The sequence below is a fragment of the Coregonus lavaretus genome (genome assembly GCF_964263955.1).
Source record: "Coregonus lavaretus genome assembly, chromosome: 19".
Lineage (NCBI taxonomy): Eukaryota > Metazoa > Chordata > Actinopteri > Salmoniformes > Salmonidae > Coregonus > Coregonus lavaretus.
In genome coordinates this window covers 32,230,638-32,252,637 of record NC_140006.1, presented here as the reverse complement: position 1 = coordinate 32,252,637, position 22,000 = coordinate 32,230,638, and the positions used below count along the sequence as shown (strand labels likewise).

The following is a 22,000-nucleotide window of genomic DNA, read 5'->3' as shown; positions in this document are numbered from 1 at the left end:
GAGTGAGTGAGTGAGTGAGTGAGAGAGAGCGAGAGAGAGAGCGCGAGACAGAGAGAGCGCAAGACAGAGAGAGAGAGAGGTGCATGTTAGGCAGAAAGGAGATAAGAATGTCTTCAAAGAAAACACTGCACACACACATTAAAGACGACACAGTGAAAATGTATTCTTGAAAAGTGCAGTCGCAGCCCAGCCTGTTATTGTGTGGTGTGTTTTTGGCCAGAGCCATGGTACTGACTGACCAGAGAGTCCTATTCCAGCAGGACTGGGTGTGTCTGCTGTTTATGTTGCTCTCTGTGTGTGTGTGTGTGCGTGTGTGTGTGTGTGTGTGTGTGTGTGTGTGTGTGTGTGTGTGTGTGTGTGTGTGTGTCTGCAGGCCTGTGTCTGTTTGTGTTAGGGTTTGAGTGTGTGTGTCTGCACAACGTGAGTGTATGAGAATCTCTCTATATCCCACTCAGTGCATTTTATGTGGGTGGCAACATTATCTTCCACTGCACATCCTATCCTGCCTCAGAATACATTTAAACACTTCCTCTCTGGGTTCATCTCTGTGGCATCTTTCATATGCAGTACAAAGCAATGAGATGCAGAGAGATAAGTAGTGTAATGTTACTGAGAAGTCAGTGCAGAGCCCCAGTCCTCACAGTTAAACTAAACGTCAGGGAGCTGTATCATAGGCAACAGCGCTGCTGTTGTTTGTCGCACAAACATTTTTTATAAAAAAAAAAAAAACACATTAAAGGGAAATTATACTCTTACATTTTTGCATTTTGTTTGCTTCCCCTGGAGATGAATCCATTTTTATAATAACAATTACATGAAAACAAAACATCTGAATTTACCTAAATTGAACTGTTTAACACTGTTTAACACGTCCTGTTTCCTGTCTCATTCCAGGTTACCTCCTGGAGCTGCTGAACCATTCCGAGGGTGTCCTGCAGGAGTCCTATCCCCCGGTGCTGGGTTCCCTGTACACCCAGAACACCCGCGTGTTCTCTGACCTGTACACGGAGCTGAGACGGTACTACCGCGGTTCCAACGTCAACATAGAGGAGGCTCTCAACGAGTTCTGGGCCCGCCTGTTGGAGAGGCTGTTCAAGGGAGCCAACGGACGGTATCTCATAGGTACGTAAACATTACACATTGAATTTAAATCTGTTATTTGAAACATTAAACTTTTAAAATCTCAATTGAAAATAAATGCCACTTTTTCCAAACTCTTGCATTGAAATTGATTTCACCCCAACCCTGGTAAATATTATTGTTTGGTTTCAACTTTTATTCTTTACTATGTGAGGCCGTTATATTGCTTTAGCCATCACTTGTGTATTGTATGAAGAGCGTTTTACTAATAAAATTATTATGATTGTAGGTGATGACTACCTGGAGTGTGTGTCCAAGCAGTCGGAGACGCTGCGACCCTTTGGTGACACGCCCCGCGACCTCAAGTTGAAGGTGACGCGTACATTTGTGGCAGCACGCTCCTTTGTCCAGGGACTGGTGATCAGCGGGGAGGTGGTTCGCAAGGTGTCACAGGTAAGACTGACCCATCTTTCTCCCTCTATCTTTGTCAGTGTCGTTTATCTCCTCTCTCTACTCTTTTCTCTCTCTTCCCCCCCTCTCTCTCTTCTATTTATTTTCGCATCCTGTCAATCAAACCTGCTGTACATCAATCTGGCACTTCGACCACCATGAAACGTTAAAACATATTTGGAGCTTTGAGATACAAGCATTCTATCAAACTAATGTTACGGCATGAGAGAAGAATCCCTGGTGCCACTTTTTCTAATGTAAACAAACCACCTACAATACAAGCATCTAAATGGATGGCTGAAATGTTCTACGGATCCTACAACATCCAGCATTTATTTTGTCTTGTCATGTTGTCTGTGGCTCCAGACAGTCCTTTATAGCACTGTGTGTCACACTGTGTACAGTAGTCCTCCAGCGGCTCTATACTGCTTCTCTAGAACAGTGTGTGGTCAACACAGTCACTGGGCCCAATAACAGGCTATAAACAGTGCCGGTCATCTCATTGCAGGCCAATCAATCTCTGATGGAGTTACAGAGGAGGGAGAAATCTAAGAGCATAACACCAGGTTGTTTACACATAAAGTGTGCACAGGAGAGAAGGGACAGAGTGAGCCACAGCTCTGGACAGTGTCAATAGAGTGACCTGAGGGAGAGAAAGGGGAGGCGAGGAGAGCGGAATGGTGAGGATAGAGGAGGAGAGAGATAAGGAGGAAGAAGAGAGGAGATAAGGAGGAATGGAGTAGTGGAGAGAGGAAGAGAGGAAGGTATAAGAGGGGAAATGGAGGAATTGAGGAGAGAGGGGAGATGTATGCCTCATGTGGAGTCTGGAGTCTGATTAGACCAGCCAGGGGGGCAGCGGGCTGAGTGGAATGCTAGAAGGCATGCTGGGATATGGGTACCCTCTCTCCCTCCCTCCCTCCCTTCTCCCTGTGGTTCTAATCAGACTGTAATAGGGATTGTGGTGGATTGTGTTGTTAGGAGAAAGTGAAATGGAAAGAGCGAGAGAGAGAGAGAGAGAGAGAGAGAGAGAGAGAGAGAGAGAGAGAGAGAGAGAGAGAGAGAGAGAGAGAGAGAGAGAGACAGAGACAGAGACAGAGAGAGAGACAGAGAGAGAGACAGAGAGAGAGACAGAGACAGAGACAGAGGGAAAGTACAGTAGAGAGGGTTTGGGTGAGGTAGAGAGGAAGGAGTGAATGGAAGAGAAAGGGTAACTGAGGGAGAGAGAGCATCGAGAGAGTGGAAGTGAGAGAAAGGAGTGAGTGGAAGGGACACTCATTTACACACATGTTGACCTTGACGAGAGATCACTGTGAGATGTACACCTACTCCTCGCCCCGCCCCTCCCCTGCCAATCAAATCATACCGTACCACATAAAGTAGACCCACGACAGCTCTATCATTTGTATGTGTGCATGTGTGAATGTGCCCAAGAGTACACCCTGACCTCATTGAGAATGGCAGCGGTTGCCAGCACCCTGGCATTAGTGCAGGGATGACATTTAGTGATTTTGTAAAAGCCGCACTAATTACTTACATATTTTCCCCAGCCGACCTCATTTAATGAACACATCGCTCAATGTCCTTCAGCAGCAGCAAAACGGCAGCAGTCAGGAAATATGGATCAGATCAAGTAGCTCTGGGGAGAGAAGGGAGGAGAAGGAAGGAGAATAAGAGGTGTGTGTGTGTGTGTGTGTGGGGGGGGGGGGGATAATGTGTGTGTGTGTAAGTGTGTGTGTGAGATAGCTAGCAACTGCTTATCAGGCTGGCACCCCGCAGGCTGGCAGTGCTCTGTAGTCCTATAAGCCAATCAACTGGTCTGGAGGGCAGACCCAGAGGGCATACGTCATGAATAGAAATGCCAGCTAACCATGTCAACCAATGCTAATACTCCTCCTTGTTCCCCTGCTACAGTATGCCTGCGGCTAGGCTACACTAGCTGTTGCCATGCTAATGCCTGGCGTTATTCCCATACGTCCATGCTAATTCTAATGCTTGTTCCCCTGTCACAGAAGCCTATGCCTGTGGCTAGGCTAGCTAGGCTACGCTAACCGTTGCCATGCTTTCCCTTATTCCCTCAGCTACGCTAGGCTACACTATGCTAGCTGTGGCCATTGCTATTCTGGGCCTTATTCCCTCATGCTCGTGGCTACACTAGGCTTCGCTACCTTTGGTATTGGTAATTCTAGGCTTTATTCCCTTATGCTTGCAGCTAGGCTACGCTATGCTATGCTGTGTGTGCTTAATTGAGCCATCCCAAGGTGTGGGCTGCATGTCTTGTCTCCTCTACAGGGACACACAGAGAGACTGAGGCTGGGATAGATGCATCACGCTAACATTCTAACGTCACATCAGCACAATACTGTTAACCCTTACCTTGCCTGACAGACAGACCATTTCTGTGGTGTACACATTGTTAGTATACTTTCACTTATGGCTATTAGAAATATTTGGGTACTAACAGTTGATATTAACCCTTCTCTTTCCTTTTTTCATAAAGGATAGTGTGAACAGCATTTTTCTCTATTGTAGCAATATCAATCTTTCCCTAGAGAGTAAGGGAAAATATTTCATTGGTGGGCTGATTTTAACACTCCCCTTGCCCTGTGCGTGATGGGGGACATTTTTCACCAGCTCACCAATATTGACCCCCTACATAAGAGTGGATATTTCTCAGTAGTAGTGATCTGATTTTAACCTTACTCTTATGTGGAGGGGGCCATTTCTCATGGGTGTGCTGACATGAACAATCCCCACAGCCAGGGGGGACATTTTTCAGCGGCGTGCTGACATTAACCGCTATAGCAGGAGTTGATTGCCTGAGCCCCTGGCTGTGCATTATGGTGCCTCTCCTTTCCAAAAGCTTCAATCTGATAACAACGCCTTTTTACTGCCCAGCTCCATACACGCCTGCCTGCAGATGTGTGTGTGTGTGTGTGTGTGTGCGCGAGTCTGTGCGGGTCCGATTTCTTCATCCCGCCCGCACCCGCAGCTTTTCATACCGCACCCGCCCGCTCCCGCTGGTTTTCTGTCCGATTCCCACCCGCTCCCACAAGAACTGGTCCCGAACCCAACCGCAGTCCCGCAATGTTATTTTAGCCGTATCAAATCAAATCAAATTTTATTGGCCACATGCGCCGAATACAACAGGTGCAGACATTACAGTGAAATGCTTACAGCCCTTAACCAACAGTGCATTTATTTTTAACAAAAAAGTAAAAATAAAACAACAACAAAAAAAGTGTTGAGAAAAAAAGAGCAGAAGTAAAATAAAATAACAGTAGGGAGGCTATATATACAGGGTGTCACGATCGTTTACGGACGAGAAGGACCAAGGCGCAGCGTGATATGCATTCATATTTATTTACGGCTTAACACATGACAAAACAACAAACGAAACGTGAAGTCCAAGGTAGCATACAAACAACATACCTTACACGGAACAAGATCCCACAACCCACTAGTGCCAACAGGCTACCTAAGTATGGTCCCCAATCAGAGACAATGAGCTACAGCTGCCTCTGATTGGGAACCACCCTGGCCAACATAGATCTAAACGATCTAGAAACTAAACATAGAAAACACAACATAGAAACTACACACCCTGGCTCAACATTTAAGAGTCCCCAGAGCCAGGGCGTTACAGTACCACCCCCCCCCCCCCCCAAAGGTGCGGACTCCGACCGCGCAACCTAAACATAACAGGGTAGGGGCCGGGTGGGCATTCCGCCTCGGAGGCGGATCCGGCTCCGGGCGTGACCACCACCTATTATCCGCCTCCCTGTTGCGCCCCTGGTCTGGTCTGGAACCGCTGACTGGAGCTGGACCCGACGACGGTGGATCGAACTGCTCTGGCTCCGGAGTGGAGCCGCTGACCGGAGCTGGATCAGGCACCGGTGGAGCGGACTGCTCTGGCTCCGGAGTGGAGCCGCTGACCGGAGCTGGACTGGACCCCGGTGGAGCGGATTGCTCTGGCTCCGGAGTGGAGCAGCTGAAACAGGCACGGGCCGTGCCGGACTGGACACACGCACCACTGGCTTGGAGCGGGGAGTAGGAACGGGCCGGACCTGGCTGATGACGCGCACCCCTGGCTTGGTGCGAGGAGCAGGAACGGACCGGACTGGGCTGACGACGCTCACCACTGGCTTGGTGCGGGGAGCAGGAACGGGCCGTACCAGACTGGCGACGCGCACCACTGGCCTGGTGCGGGGAGCAGGAACAGGCCGGGCCGGGCTGGCGACGCGCACCACTGGCTTGGTGCGAGGGACATGCACAGGTCGGACCGGGCTGGCGACGCGCACCACTGGCTTGGTGCGAGGGACATGCACAGGTCGGACCGGGCTGGCGACGCGCACCACTGGCTTGATGCGAGGGGCAGGAACAGGCCGGGCCGGGCTGGCGACGCGCACCACTGACTTGGTGCGAGGGACAGGAACAGGTCGGACCGGGCTGGCGACGCGCACCACTGGCTTGGTGCGAGGGGCAGGAACAGGCCGGGCCGGGCTGGCGACGCGCACCACTGGCTTGATGCGAGGAGCAGGAACGGGCCGAACCGTACTGGGAACACACACCACTGGCTTAGTGCGGGAAGCAGGAACGGGCCGGACCGGACTGGCGACACGCACCACTTGATTGGTGCGAGGAGCGGGACTGTGTTCCTTCATTAACCCCCGCTCCTTCTGCTGCCTAACCAGCTCCTCTCGCCGTGCCTCTACACTTTCCTTCTGCTCCCTCTGAACCAATGACCCCCCTAATCTGGTGGCCTCCTCTGCTAAACAGCGGAACCGCTCTATCGCGGCCTCCTGCTGCCTCGTCGTCCACGGCGTGAGCCCCCCCCTAAAATTTTTTTGGGGACTGTCTCTCCCCCGTGATCATGGCCTCCATCCCTCTTGCCAGACTCTCGCTCATCTCCTCCCAAGTCCATCCTCTCTCCTCGTCACGCTGCTTGATCCAGGATTGGTGGGATCTTCTGTCACGAACGTTTACGGACGAGAAGGACCAAGGCGCAGCGTGATATGCATTCATATTTATTTACGGCTTAACACACGACAAAACAACAAACGAAACGTGAAATCCAAGGTAGCATACAAACAACATACCTTACACGGAACAAGATCCCACAACCCACTAGTGCCAACAGGCTACCTAAGTATGGTCCCCAATCAGAGACAACGAGCTACAGCTGCCTCTGATTGGGAACCACCCTGGCCAACATAGATCAAAACGATCTAGAAACTAAACATAGAAAACACAACATAGAAACTACACACCCTGGCTCAACATTTAAGAGTCCCCAGAGCCAGGGCGTGACACAGGGGGGTACCGGTGCAGAGTCAATGTGCGGGGGCACCGGCTAGTTGAGGTATGTGACGCAGCTCGCTTGCCAGCCATGGTCCCAGCAATTTTGCGCCCTATAGGCAATATCAAAATGCGCAAAAATAACCTAAGAAATTGGTTAAATGACCAGAGATTCTCACTTGGCCCATTATATTAGGCTATCTGTATTACTGGGATATATCAGCCAATAGGCTAGACGTAGTTTGAAGAGAGCAGAGTTGGAGAGAGAGCGGACACTTGCACTTTCTATTGAGCTACGTTCTGCATATAGGATATAGCCTACATTTTAGGAGTGGGACGATTTTTACCGGCAGAATTTCAATGTGTGTTTTTCTGGGTCTGGGGATCGGTAGCTTAAGTCTCAGGTGGGCGGTTGTATACTGAGTACAGAGAGCATGAATACAAATACAGAAAAGTATGCATACAAATTCAAATGTTGGGAGAGATAAGTTAGAGGGGGTGAAGAGAGTGATAAAACAAATGAAAAGAACAAAGGATGAGATAGAGATGAACAAGTCCAGAGAAATAGAAACCAGAGAGATTGACTCAGATTCCATGAAAGTGGGGGACAGAAAGGAGTCAGGGATATAGGACTAGGATATAGGACTAGTAATAGGACTAGGATATAGGACTAGGATATAGGACTAGTAATATGACTAGGATATAGGAGTAGTAATAAGACTAGGATATAGGACTAAGATATAGAACTAGGATATAGAACTAGGATATAGGACTACGATATAAGACTAGTAATATGACTAGGATATAGGACTAGTAATAAGACTAGGATATAGGACTAGGATATAAGACTAGTAATATGACTTGGATATAGGACTAGTAATAGGACTAGGATATAGTACTAGAATTTAGGACTAGTAAATAGGACTAGGATATAGGACTAGGATATATAACTAGTAATAAGACTAGGATATAGGACTAGTAATAGGACTAAGATATAAGACTAGTAATAGGACTAGGATATAGGACTAGTAATAGAACTAGGATATAGGACTAGGATATAGCACTAGTAATAGCAAAGAAAATGAAAAAGGGATGGGAGAGAGAGAGAGATCAAGCGAGAGAGTGATTTATGCAACAAGAAAATTCCCTACCTTCCAACATCATCACCAGTTTACCGGGACACTCTCTCCATTCCATAGACAACATCATCTCTCCATTCCATAGACAACATCATCTCTCCATTCCATAGACAACATCATCTCTCCATTCCATAGACAACATCATCTCTCCATTCCATAGACAACATCATCTCTCCATTCCATAGACAACATCATCTCTCCATTCCATAGACATCATCTCTCCATTCCATAGACATCATCTCTCCATTCCATAGACAACATCATCTCTCCATTCCATAGACAACATCATCTCTCCATTCCATAGACAACATCATCTCTCCATTCCATAGACAACATCATCTCTCCATTCCATAGACATCATCTCTCCATTCCATAGACATCATCTCTCCATTCCATAGACAACATCATCTCTCCATTCCATAGACAACATCATCTCTCCATTCCATAGACAAAATAATCTCTCCATTCCATAGACAACATCATCTCTCCATTTCATAGAGAACATCATCTCTCCATTCCATAGACATCATCTCTCCATTCCATATAGAACATCATCTCTCTATTCCATAGACAACATCATCTCTCCATTCCATAGATGATGGTACAGTACAGCAGGAAGTAGATCACATATATCACTCCAGAGGCTGGGAGTCTAGTACGTCTAACGCCGGAGGAAGAGGCCACTCATATATCCTCACTAATTACACAATACTGGAGAAAAAGAGAGGGGGATGAGAGAAAGCGAGAGAGACAAACTGATAGAGAGATGAGGGAGAGGAGAGATAGAGAGAGAGATGAAAATAGAGAATTCAGTGGAAAGACATACACTACAAATATGTGGACAACTGCTCGTCCAACATATCATTCCAAAATCATGGGCATTAATATGGAGTTGGTCCCCCCTTTGCTGCTATAACAGCCTCCACTCTTCTGGGAAGGATTTCCACTAGATGTTGGAACATTGCTGTGGGTACTTGCTTCCATTCTGCCACGAGCATTAGTGAGATCGGGCAATGATGTTGGGCGATTAGGCCTGGCTCGCAGTCGGCGTTCCAATTCATCCCAAAGGTGATCGATGGGTTTGAGGTCAGGGCTCTGTGCAGGCCAGTCAAGTTCTTCCACACCGATCTCGACAAACCATTTCTGTATGGACCTAGATTTGTGCACGGGGCATTGTCATGCTGAAACAGGAAAGGGCCTTCCCCAAACTGTTGCCACAAAGTTGGTTGCACAGAAAAGTCTAGAATGTCATTGTATGCTGTAGCGTTAAGACTTCCCTTCACTGGAACTAAGGGGCCTAGCCCGAACCATGAAAAACAGCCCCTGACCATTATTCCTCCTCCTTTTTTTTTTTTTTTTCCGGGGGGAATGGATCAGCTTAATATTGCAGATAAATTGTATCTTCTATCAATGTAACTGTCTGCATCACTTCCAATCCCCCCCATGTTTTTTATATATATACTCCCCTTTATTACTTTTCAACCCCACCATCCTTTCCCTACTTGGAGTAAATTAGTGAACAACAATGCCCAGGCCTCTACTTCCGGTCTATACTTACTATCTACACCTTATGGACAGAGTTAATTTTACAATAATTATATTATATATATATATATATATATATATATATATATATATATATATATATATATATATATATATATATTATTATTATTATTTATTTATTTTTTTTGCTCCTGAACTTCTTCTACTCTCAACCTCTCCGATCATTTTCATGATGTCCATCCGGTTTGCTTCTATATGCCATATCTTTCTAACTGTGCTCTTTCCCAAAAGCTCCCAACCTACAACCTATATACTTATTATGGACACAGTATGCTTACATTATTAGCTATCTTTGTTATTATTTGTTGTTATTTGTTATTAGTCCCATCCTTCAACTCTATTCAATACCTCCCATCTATCTCTTAACACCATCCATATAGGATTTCTATTTGCCATATATATTTCAACCGTACTGTGATGTTTTACAAAAGTTCTGAACCTTTCTATTCTCATTGCTTCTACAGATTGTGAATTAAAAATAAACATTTTTGCTAAAAGTATTATTATATTATTGATTGATTGACTATGACTTTTCAGATCACCCAGTAATGCTATCTGCAAGGTTAGCTCCAGGTAAATATTGCAATCCTTTAGCCATTCCTGGACCTGTGTCCAAAAACAAGCTACAAATGGACAGAACCAAAACAAATGATCTAATGATATTGTCTCTTCACAGCAAAATCTGCAGAGCTGGGAAGATTGTATCCCCCATATAAATAACATTCTATTGGTAGCAAGGATTGTATATAATAATTTAAATTGAAAGATTCACATTTTTGAATCCGGTGTCGTTTTGCGTGTCAGTTCATAAACACTATGCCATGGGATCGGTACGTCAAAGATCTCTTCCCAACTATTTTGCAATCTATATGGGACGGCTGTCAATCCTTTGGTCCTTAAGTGAAACTGATATACTTTTCTATTTATCACAGTTTTCCTTAACCAATTATGTTCTTTAATGCAAGGCCGACAGACAAGTTCCTTACTTTCTCCCCCTTCCACTTTCCTCTTCCACTTTTGCGGTAAGGCTGCAATTATTTGGTTGTAATTTTGGGTAGAGCAGACATTTCCATATGTTTTTGTTAGCTGCATGTGCGACATAACTCCACCAGTCCTACCGATGATATCATTTACGAAGATTATACCTTTTTTAAACATTCTGTCAAAAAGTTTTTTTGTCAATTAGTATATTTGAATTTAACCACAATATTTGTTGCATTATTTGTTCTGTCGTTTCTGGAGGATTAAATTGAAATTGCAACCAACTTTCTATGGCTTGTTTTAGAAATAGTGATATTTGGGAGATTATTTCCTTTTCAAATAACTGAAAGTGAGAGGTTGTAATCTGAATAAAGGGAAAAAGGCCTTTCTTGAACATTGGGTGAGACAATCTTACTAATTTGCTTGAGAACCAGTTCGGATTTAAGTATAACTTTTGTATGACTGAAGCTTTTAGTGATAGGTCTAATGCTTTAATATTTAATAATTTCTGTCCTCCGAATTCATATTCATTATATAAATATGCCCTTTTAATTTTGTCTGGCTTGCCGTTCCAAATAAAATTGAATATTTTTTTCTCATATAATTTAAAAAACTGTTTGCTAGGCGTAGGCAAGACCATAAGCAAATAGGTAAACTGGGATAATACTAAAGAGTTAATCAGGGTGATTTTTCCACAAATTGACAGGTATTTTCCTTTCCATGGTAGTAAGATCTTATCTATTTTTGCTAACTTTCTATTAAAATTTATTGAAGTGAGATCATTTATTTCCTTTGGGATATGTATTCCGAGTATATCCACATCACCATCAGACCATTTTATTGGTAAACTACATGGTAATGTAACATTTTTATTTTTTAGTGATCCAATACGTAATATAGTACATTTGTCATAATTTGGTTGTAATCCAGAGAGGTTAGAAAATGTATCTAGATCCTCTATGAGGCTGTGGAGGGATTCTAGTTGTGGATTTAAAAGAAAACATGAATCATCAGCGTACAATGACACCTTTGTTTTTAAGCCCTGTATTTCTAATCCTCTGATATTATTATTGGATCTGATTTTAATAGCTAACATCTCGATGGCCACAATAAATAGATATGTCAATAGTGGACAACCTTGTTTCACTCCTCTTGACAGTTTAAAACTTTCTGAGAAATAGCCATTATTTACTATTTTACACCTAGGGTTACTATACATGATTTTGACCCATTTTATAAGAGATTCTCCAAAATTGAAATGCTCCAGGCATTTATATATAAACCCCAGTCGAACTTTATCAAATGCCTTTTCGAAGTCTGCTATGAATAGCAGGCCTGGTTTCCCATATTTTCCATAGTGTTCTATTGTTTCCAATACTTGCCTTATATTATCTCCAATGTATCTTCCATGTAAAAAACCTGTCTGATTAGAATGAATAATATCCGACAATACCTTTTTAATTCTATGCGCTATACATTTTTTACACGCTATGTGCTTCAGCACTAGGCGATCCCGTTCTGTGAGCTTGTTTGGCCTACCACTTTGCGGCTTAGCCATTGTTGCTCCTAGACGTTTCCACTTCACAATAACAGCACTTACAGTTGATTGGGGCAGCTCTAGCAGGGCAGAAATTTGACGAACTGACTTGTTCGAAAGGTGGCATCCTATGACGTTGCCACGTTGAAAGTCACTGAGGTCTTCAGTAAGGCCATTCTACTGCCAATGTTTGTCTATGGATATTGCATGGCTGTGTGCTCGACTTTATACACCTGTCAGGAACGGATGTGGTTGAAATAGCCGAATCCACTCATTTGAAGGGGTGTCCACAAACACTTTTGTATATATAGTGAATATGTTGCCTGAAGAAAAGAGTAGAACACGTAACTGCTGACATGCAAAACATTTTGGGATTGTATCAACAGTGGACTGATGAAAAAAATGAAAAAATTAAAGTTTTTGAGGGGTTTTTACCTTTAATGTTGACAACCTCTCTGGAATTCTTTGGAGGCGCACCAAGCAGAGAGAGGGAGGCTGGGCCTGGCTAAGTGATATGACTGATACAGACACAAACTACAGTGCCTCCAGAAAGTATTCATATCCCTTGACGTATTCCACATTGTCTTGTTTTATAGCCTGAAATCATTATTTTTCTCTCCTATCTACACACAATACCCCATAATGACAAAGTGAAAACATATTTTTAGAAATGTTCTCACATTTATTGAAAATGAAATACAGAAATATCTCATTTACATAAGTATTCACACCCCTGAGTCAATACATGTTAGAATCACCTTTGGCAGCAATAACAGCTGTTTGTCTTTCTGGGTAAGTCTCTAAGAGCTTTCCACACCTGGATTGTACATTATTTGCCCATTGTTCTTTTCAAGATTCTTCAAGCTCTGTCAAATTGGTTGTTGATCATTGCTAGACAACCATTTTCAAGTCTTGCCATACATTTTCAAGTAGATTTAAGTCAAAACTGTAACTAGGTCACTCAGGAACATTCAATGTCATCTTATTTTTACCCATCTACCAATAGGTGCCCTTCTTTGCGAGGCATTGGAAAACCTCCCAGCCCTTTGTGGTTGAATCTCTGTTTGAAATTCACTGCTCGACTGAGGGAGCTTACAGATAATTGTATGTGTGGGGTACAACAATCTAGTTAAACACTATTATTGCACACAGAGTGAGTCCATACAACTTATTACAGTGAGGGAAAAATGTATTTGATCCCCTGCTGATATTGTACGTTTGCCCACTGACAAAGAAATGATCAGTCTATAATTTTAATGGTAGGTTTATTTGAACAGTGAGAGACAGAACAACAACAAAATAATCCAGAAAAACGCATGTCAAAAATGTTATAAAATGATTTTTCATTTTAATGAGGGAAATAAGTATTTGACCCCCTCTCAATCAGAAAGATTTCTGGCTCCCAGGTGTCTTTTATACAGGTAACGAGCTGAGATTAGGAGCACACTCTTAAAGGGAGTGCTCCTAATCTCAGCTTGTTACCTGTATAAAATACACCTGTCCACAGAAGCAATCAATCAATCAGATTCCAAACTCTCCACCATGGCCAAGACCAAAGAGCTCTCCAAGGATGTCAGGGACAAGATTGTAGACCTACACAAGGCTGGAATGGGCTACAAAACCATCGCCAAGCAGCTTGGTGAGAAGGTGACAACAGTTGGTGTGATTATTCGCAAATGGAAGAAACACAAAAGAACTGTCAATCTCCCTCGGCCTGGGGCTCCATGCAAGATCTCACCTCGTGGAGTTGCAATGATCATGAGAACGGTGAGGAATCAGCCCAGAACTACACGGGAGGATCTTGTCAATGATCTCAAGGCAGCTGGGACCATAGTCACCAAGAAAACAATAGGTAACACACTACGCCGTGAATGACTGAAATCCTGCAGCGCCCGCAAGGTCCCCCTGCTCAAGAAAGCACATATACATGCCCGTCTGAAGTTTGCCAATGAACATCTGAATGATTCAGAGGAGAACTGGGTGAAAGTGTTGTGGTCAGATGAGACCAAAATGGAGCTCTTTGGCATCAACTCAACTCGCCGTGTTTGGAGGAGGAGGAATGCTGCCTATGACCCCAAGAACACCATCCCCACCGTCAAACATGTAGGTGGAAACATTATGCTTTTTCTGCTAAGGGGACAGGACAACTTCACCGCATCAAAGGGACGATGGACGGGGCCTTGTGCCGTCAAATCTTGGGTGAGAACATTCTTCCCTCAGCCAGGGCATTGAAAATGGGTCGTGGATGGGTAATCCAGCATGACAATGACCCAAAACACACGGCCAAGGCAACAAAGGAGTGGCTCAAGAAGAAGCACATTAAGGTCCTGGAGTGGCCTAGCCAGTCTCCAGACCTTAATCCCATAGAAAATCTGTGGAGGGAGCTGAAGGTTCGAGTTGCCAAACATCAGCCTCGAAATCTTAATGACTTGGAGAAGATCTGCAAAGAGGAGTGGGACAAAATCCCTCCTGAGATGTGTGCGAACCTGGTGGCCAACTACAAGAAACGTCTGACCTCTGTGATTGCCAACAAGGGTTTTGCCACCAAGTACTAAGTCATGTTTTGCAGAGGGGTCAAATAATTATTTCCCTCATTAAAATGCTAATCAATTTATAACATTTTTGACATGCGTTTTTCTGGATTCACTGTTCCAATAAACCTACCATTAAAATTATGGACTGATCATTTCTTTGTCAGTGGGCAAACGTACAAAATCAGCAGGGGATCAAATACTTTTTTCCCTCACTGTATGTGACTTTTTAAGCAATGTTTTACTCCTGAACTTATTTAAGCTTGCCATAACAAAGGGGTTGAATACTTGAATACTGACTCGAGACATTTATTATTATTTAATTTTTTTCTATTTCAAAAAACATAATTCCACTTTGAATCCATTTTAAATTCAGGCTGTAACACAACAAAATGTGGAAAAAATCAAGGTGTCACGCCCTGGCTCTGGGGACTCTTAAATGTTGAGCCAGGGTGTGTAGTTTCTATGTTTAGTTTTCTATGTTTGAGTTTCTAGATCGTGTAGATCTATGTTGGCCAGGGTGGTTCCCAATCAGAGGCAGCTGTAGTTCGTTGTCTCTGATTGGGGACCATACTTAGGCAGCCGTTTGGCACCAGTCTGTGTGGGATCTTGTTCCGTATAGGTATGTTATTAGTCTACCTTGGACTTCACGTATCGTTTGTTTGTTGTTTTGTTCGTGTTCAGGACTTTAATAAATATGTACGCTTATCACGCTGCGCCTTGGTCCGTCTCATCCGTAAACGATCGTGACAGACAATCCCACCAAATGAGGACCAAGCAGTGTGCCCAGGAAGAGAGAATAGCGATGTCTCAGGTGGGCAAATGGTGGTCATGGGAGGAGATATTCGCGGGGAAAGGGCCATGGGCGAAGGTAAATGCCCAGGCAGGAGAGGAGAAACGGCGCCAACCGTGCCGACGATGGACACCCGAGAGGCAACCCCAAGAAACATTTTTGGGGGGGGGGCACACAGCGTGGACGACGAGGCAGCAGGAGGCAGCGACAGGGCGAATCTGCAGACTAGGAGAGGAGGCCAACAGGTTACGGGGGCTATTGGTCCAGAGGGAGCAGGACTTAATTGGTCAGAGGGAGGAGCTACAGGAGGCGATGGGGGAGAAGGAGAGTGTAGAGGCATGGCGAGAGGAGCTGGTTAGGCAGCAGAAGGAGGGGGGGTTTATAAGGGAACCCAGTCCCGCTCCTCGCACCAAGCAAGTGGTGTGTGTTCCCAGTACAGTCCGGCCCGTTCCTGCTCCCCGCACCAAGCCAGTGGTGCGTGTTCCCAGTCCGGCCCGGCCTGTTCCTGCTCCCCACACCAAGCCAGTGGTGTGCGTCGCCAGCCCGGTCCGGCCTGTTCCTGCCCCTCGCACCAAGCCAGTGGTGCGCGTCGCCAGCCCGGTCCGGCCTGTTCCTGCCCCTCGCACCAAGCAAGTGGTGTGTGTCGCCAGCCCGGTCCGGCCTGTTCCTGCCCCTCGCACCAAGCCAGTGGTGCGCGTCGCCAGGCCGGTCCGGCCTGTTCCTGCCCCTCGCACCAAGCCAGTGGTGCGCGTCGCCAGCCCGGTCTGTTCCTGCCCCTCGCACCAAGCCAGTGGTGCGCGTCGCCAGCCCGGTCCGGCCTGTTCCTTCCCCTCGCACCAAGCCAGTGGTGCGCGTCGCCAGCCCGGTCCGGCCTGTTCCTGCCCCTCGCACCAAGCCAGTGGTGCGCGTCGCCAGCCCGGTCCGTTCCTGCTCCCCTCACCAAGCCAGTGGTGCGCGTCGTCAGCCCGGTCTGGCCCATTCATGCTCCCCGCACCAAGCCAGTGGTGCGTGTCGTCAGCCCGGTCCGGCCCGTTCCTGCTCCCCGCACCAAGCCAGTGGTGCGTGTGTCCAGTCCGGCACGGCCCGTGCCTGTTCCACCGGTGCCTGGTCCGGCACCGGTCAGCTGCTCCACTCCGGAGCCAGAGCAATCCGCTCCACCGGGGTCCGGTCCAACTCCAGTCAGCGGATCCACTCCGGAGCCAGAGCAATCCGCTCCACCGGTGCCCAGTCCAGCTCCGGCCAGTGGCTCCAGTCCGGAGCCTGGACAGTTCGTTCCACCGTCGTTGGGTCCAGCTCCAGTCAGCGGTGCCAGACCAGACCAGGGGCGCAACAGGGAGGTGGAGAGAAGGTGGTGGTTACGCCCGGAGCCGGATCCGCCTCCGAGGCGGAATGCCCACCCGGCCCCTACCCGTTATGTTTATGGGGCGCGGTCGGAGTCCGCACCTTTGGGGGGGGGTACTGTCACGCCCTGGCTCTGGGGACTCTTAAATGTTGAGCCAGGGTGTGTAGTTTCTATGTTTAGTTTTCTATGTTTGAGTTTCTAGATCGTGTAGATCTATGTTGGCCAGGGTGGTTCCCAATCAGAGGCAGCTGTAGTTCGTTGTCTCTGATTGGGGACCATACTTAGGCAGCCGTTTGGCACCAGTCTGTGTGGGATCTTGTTCCGTATATGTATGTTATTAGTCTACCTTGGACTTCACGTATCGTTTGTTTGTTGTTTTGTTCGTGTTCAGGACTTTAATAAATATGTACGCTTATCACGCTGTGCCTTGGTCCGTCTCATCCGTAAACGATCGTGACACAAGGGGTGTGAATACTTTCCAAAGACACTGTACACAGCTCTACACCGTGACCTTACACTGACCCTACACACTGACCTTACACTAGGTAACATTAAGTGTGTGCATGTTACATAACCACCATGACAGTAGCACTACTATATGTATGATTCACTCGTAGCACTGTGAGCCTGACCTCATCTCTCTCTCTCTCTCTCTCTCTCTCTCTCTCTCTCTCTCTCTCATCAAAACACTGATTGTCTGACTTATTCTCTTTCCTATCAAGTGGAGCAGTAGGCGGAGGAGAAGGGGAGGAGAGGAGGGTGGACACGGGGCATGCTGTAGAGTCATGATGACAAACGGACACTATTTCATGTAATCACCAGACCCTTCAATGAATTGACTTTTTCCTAATCAATAGATATTCACTGCCTGTTCTCAACATCCAAACCTTGTTGATATCATCAATAGTTTATAGATGTAAACTGAACTGTGTCCTGGTACGATATCAATAGCAGGTTAACAATATATATAGAAGAACCTAGCTTATCAGTGCCATCATTGCCAGGCATCATTAGAAGAAGCTGCTAGACTGGCTCCTGGTCATGGTTCTGAGACCATGTTATTTTGTCTTTGACTGTATGTTTCTGCTAACTAGGCTTTGTCTGACTTGGGTATGACAAGGGTTGAAGATTCCAGGAAAAGCATCACACTGCCCCAGATTGGTTTAGTGGAGTTTTGTATACCGAGCTGAGCCCTCAGTCTCTCACACACACACTACACACACACACACACACACTCACTTATACTGTAGTTTTGTATGCGTAGCAGGGGGTCTCTTGCGAGCAGGGCTTACTGGTATTAACCCAGTTCCAGTTTTAACGGACCAAGGCCTGAGGGAACAGCCCAGTGGGATAGAGAGAGAGAGCGAGAAAGAGAGAGCGAGAGAGAGAGAAGGAAGAGGAGAAGAAGGGTAGAGGGAGAAAAGTGCAGATGGCGGTGTCAGGGACCTTGTCGTGCACACAAAGCAAATTCTTTCGGACGATTGGTTTCCACGGTAACCAGGCAGAATAAAAGCTAAAACCACGGCGCTAGCGTAAAAGAATGGCCATGGGAAGTGACCTCCCGCTGTATTGTGTGTGTCTCGTTTGTTCGCCCACCACCAAGGAAACTCACACATTCAAAGGACCTTAAGCTTTTCTTCCTTCCACATATCCTTCAAAGAGTTCTATTTTCATGTAATCTGACCATAGCACTGGTTCCAATTCAAGTGCCAATGCCGTTTATCAAACTCCAGGCAATGCAATGGTCAGATGACATGAAAATAGAGCTCTTTGGCTACGCACAGCAATGGTGGGTTTGACATTGCAAAAAGGAAGCATATGCGGAAAAGTACCTCATACCCACTGTAAAATATGGTGGTGGATATCTGATGTTATGGGGCTATTTTCCTTCCACTGATTCTGGGGCCCTTGTTGAGGTCAATGGCATCATGAACTTTACAGGAAACTTTTGGCCAAAACCTGATTGCCTCTGACGGAAGGTTGACACTTGGCTGCAAGACAATAACGGCAAGCACACATGAAAATACAAAAATAAATTGTTAAATGACCACAAAATCGGGGTTCAGTCTCTGGACTTGAACCCCTTTGAAAACCTGTGGTTTGAATTGATGAGGGCAGTCCATAAGCGCAGATGAAAGATATCAAATGAAATATTAGGACGAGCAATGTTAGAGTCTGGAGTATAAATATAAATACAGTATATATACAGTGAGGAAAACAAGTATTTAGTCAGCCACCAATTGTGCAAGTTCTCCCACTTAAAAAGATGAGAGAGGCCTGTAATTTTCATCATAGGTACACGTCAACTATGACAGACAAATTGAGAGAAAAAAATCCAGAAAATCACATTGTAGGATTTTTTATGAATTTATTTGCAAATTATGGTGGAAAATAAGTATTTGGTCACCTACAAACAAGCAAGATTTCTGGCTCTCACAGACCTGTAACTTCTTCTTTAAGAGGCTCCTCTGTCCTCCACTCGTTACCTGTATTAATGGCACCTGTTTGAACTTGTTATCAGTATAAAAGACACCTGTACACAACCTCAAACAGTCACACTCCAAACTCCACTATGGCCAAGACCAAAGAGCTGTCAAAGGACACCAGAAACATAATTGTAGACCTGCACCAGGCTGGGAAGACTGAATCTGCAATAGGTAAGCAGCTTGGTTTGAAGAAATCAACTGTGGGAGCAATTATTAGGAAATGGAAGACATACAAGACCACTGATAATCTCCCTCGATCTGGGGCTCCACGCAAGATCTCACCCCGTGGGGTCAAAATGATCACAAGAACGGTGAGCAGTTCCAGACGTATCCCCCTGCTTAAGCCAGTACATGTCCAGGCCCGTCTGAAGTTTGCTAGAGTGCATTTGGATGATCCAGAAGAGGATTGGGAGAATGTCATATGGTCAGATGAAACCAAAATAGAACTTTTTGGTAAAAACTCAACTCGTCGTGTTTGGAGGACAAAGAATGCTGAGTTGCATCCAAAGAACACCATACCTACTGTGAAGCATGGGGGTGGAAACATCATGCTTTGGGGCTGTTTTTCTGCAAAGGGACCAGGACGACTGATCCGTGTAAAGGAAAGAATGAATGGGGCCATGTATCGTGAGATTTTGAGTGAAAACCTCCTTCCATCAGCAAGGGCATTGAAGGTGAAACGTGGCTGGGTCTTTCAGCATGACAATGATCCCAAACACACCGCCCGGGCAACGAAGGAGTGGCTTCGGAAGAAGCATTTCAAGGTCCTGGAGTGGCCTAGCCAGTCTCCAGATCTCAACCCCATAGAAAATCTTTGGAGGGAGTTGAAAGTCCGTGTTGCCCAGCGACAGCCCCAAAACATCACTGCTCTAGAGGAGATCTGCATGGAGGAATGGGCCAAAATACCAGCAACAGTGTGTGAAAACCTTGTGAAGACTTACAGAAAACGTTTGACCTGTGTCATTGCCAACAAAGGGTATATAACAAAGTATTGAGAAACTTTTGTTATTGACCAAATACTTATTTTCCACCATAATTTGCAAATAAATTCATTAAAAATCCTACAATGTGATTTTCTGGATATTTTTTTCTCATTTTGTCTGTCATAGTTGACGTGTACCTATGATGAAAATGACAGGCCTCTCTCATCTTTTTAAGTGGGAGAACTTGCACAATTGGTGGCTGACTAAATACTTTTTCCCCCCACTGTATATATATATATATATATATATATATATATATATACACACAGCTGCGTAAAAAATTAATAGACCACTGCAAAATTATCAGTTTCTCTGGTTTTACAATTTATATGTATGTGTTTGGGTAAAAATAACATTTTTGTTTTATTCTATAAACTACTGACAACATTTCTCCCAAATTCCAAATAAAAATATTGTCATTTAGAGCATTTATTTGCAGAAAATGACAACTGGTCAAAAGAACAAAAAAGATGCAGTGTTGTCAGACCTCGAATAATGCAAAGAAAATAAGTTCATGTTAATTTTTAAACAACACAATAGTAATGTTTTAAGTTAGGAAGAGTTCAGAAATCAATATTTGGTGGAATAACCCTGATTTTCAATCACAGCTTTCATGCGTCTTGGCATGCTCTCCACCAGTCTTTCACATTGATGTTGGGTGACTTTCTGCCACTCCTGGTGCAAAAATTCAAGCAGCTCGGCTTTGTTTGATGGCTTGTGACCATCCATCTTCCTCTTGATCACATTCCAGAAGTTTTCAATGGGGTTCAGGTCTGGAGATTGGGCTGGCCATGACAGGGTCTTGATCTGGTGGTCCTCCATCCATACCTTGATTGACCTGGCTGTGTGGCATGGCGCATTGTCCTGCTGGAAAAACCAATCCTCAGAGTTGGGGAACAATGTCAGAGCAAAAGGAAGCACGTTTTCTTCCAGGACAACCTTGTACGTGTCTTGATTCATGCGTCCTTCACAAAGACAAATCTGCCCGATTCCAGCCTTGCTGAAGCACCCCCAGATCATCACCGATCCTCCACCAAATTTCACAGTTGGTGCGAGACACTGTGGCTTGTAGGCCTCTCCAGGTCTCCGTCTAACCATTAGACGACCAGGTGTTGGGCAAAGCTGAAAATTGGACTCATCAGAGAAGATTACCATACTCCAGTCCTCTACGGTCCAATCCTTATGGTCTTTTGCAAACCTCAGCCTGGCTCTTCTTTGCTTCTCATTGATGAAGGGCTTTTTTCTAGCTTTGCACGACTTCAGCCCTGCCCCTAGGAGCCTGTTTCGTACCGTCCTCGCCGTGCATTTCACCCCAGCTGCCATTTGCCTTTCTTTTTGTAGGTCACTTGATGTCATCCTACGGTTGTTGAGTGACATTCGAATGAGTTGGCGGTCATCCCGGTCAGTAGAGAGTCGTTTTCGCCCTCTGCTGGTCTGTAGCTTTGTTGTCCCCAATGTCTGCTGCTTGACCTTGTTCTTATAAACCGCCGTCTTTGACTTTTTAAGGATGGAAGCAACCTGACGCTCACTGTATCCCTCTGCCAGTAAAGCCAGAATTGAACCCTTCTTTTCCTCACTCAAAACTTTCTTTTTCAACTCTTTTGGCATGGTCAATAGTTATTTTTTGATTAATATTACTTTTGAGGTACTGTTTTTGCCATCCAGCAGGTCCTATTACAAGAGGATAGTGATGACCACAGCAGTGGTTTTGATACTTTTCCTCGTTAAATGAGATTTGGTTCATGTGATCACCTATTCAGTACCTAATTCAGTAGAATGAGGTGTGCCTGTGTTGGAATTCAACAGACACTGGACTG

The 22,000-nt window shown here is 45.3% G+C and overlaps 1 pseudogene across 1 annotated transcript in view; it reads left to right on the top strand.

The window, feature by feature from the left end:
• LOC311146699 (glypican-1-like) overlaps window positions 1-22,000 on the top strand; it is a 138,472-nt pseudogene that overhangs the window by 89,303 nt on the left and 27,169 nt on the right. Inside the window, exons 3-4 of the transcript in view lie at window positions 895-1,122; window positions 1,370-1,533. The product of the transcript in view is annotated as a glypican-1-like (transcript). The remainder of the gene's footprint in view (window positions 1-894; window positions 1,123-1,369; window positions 1,534-22,000) is intronic.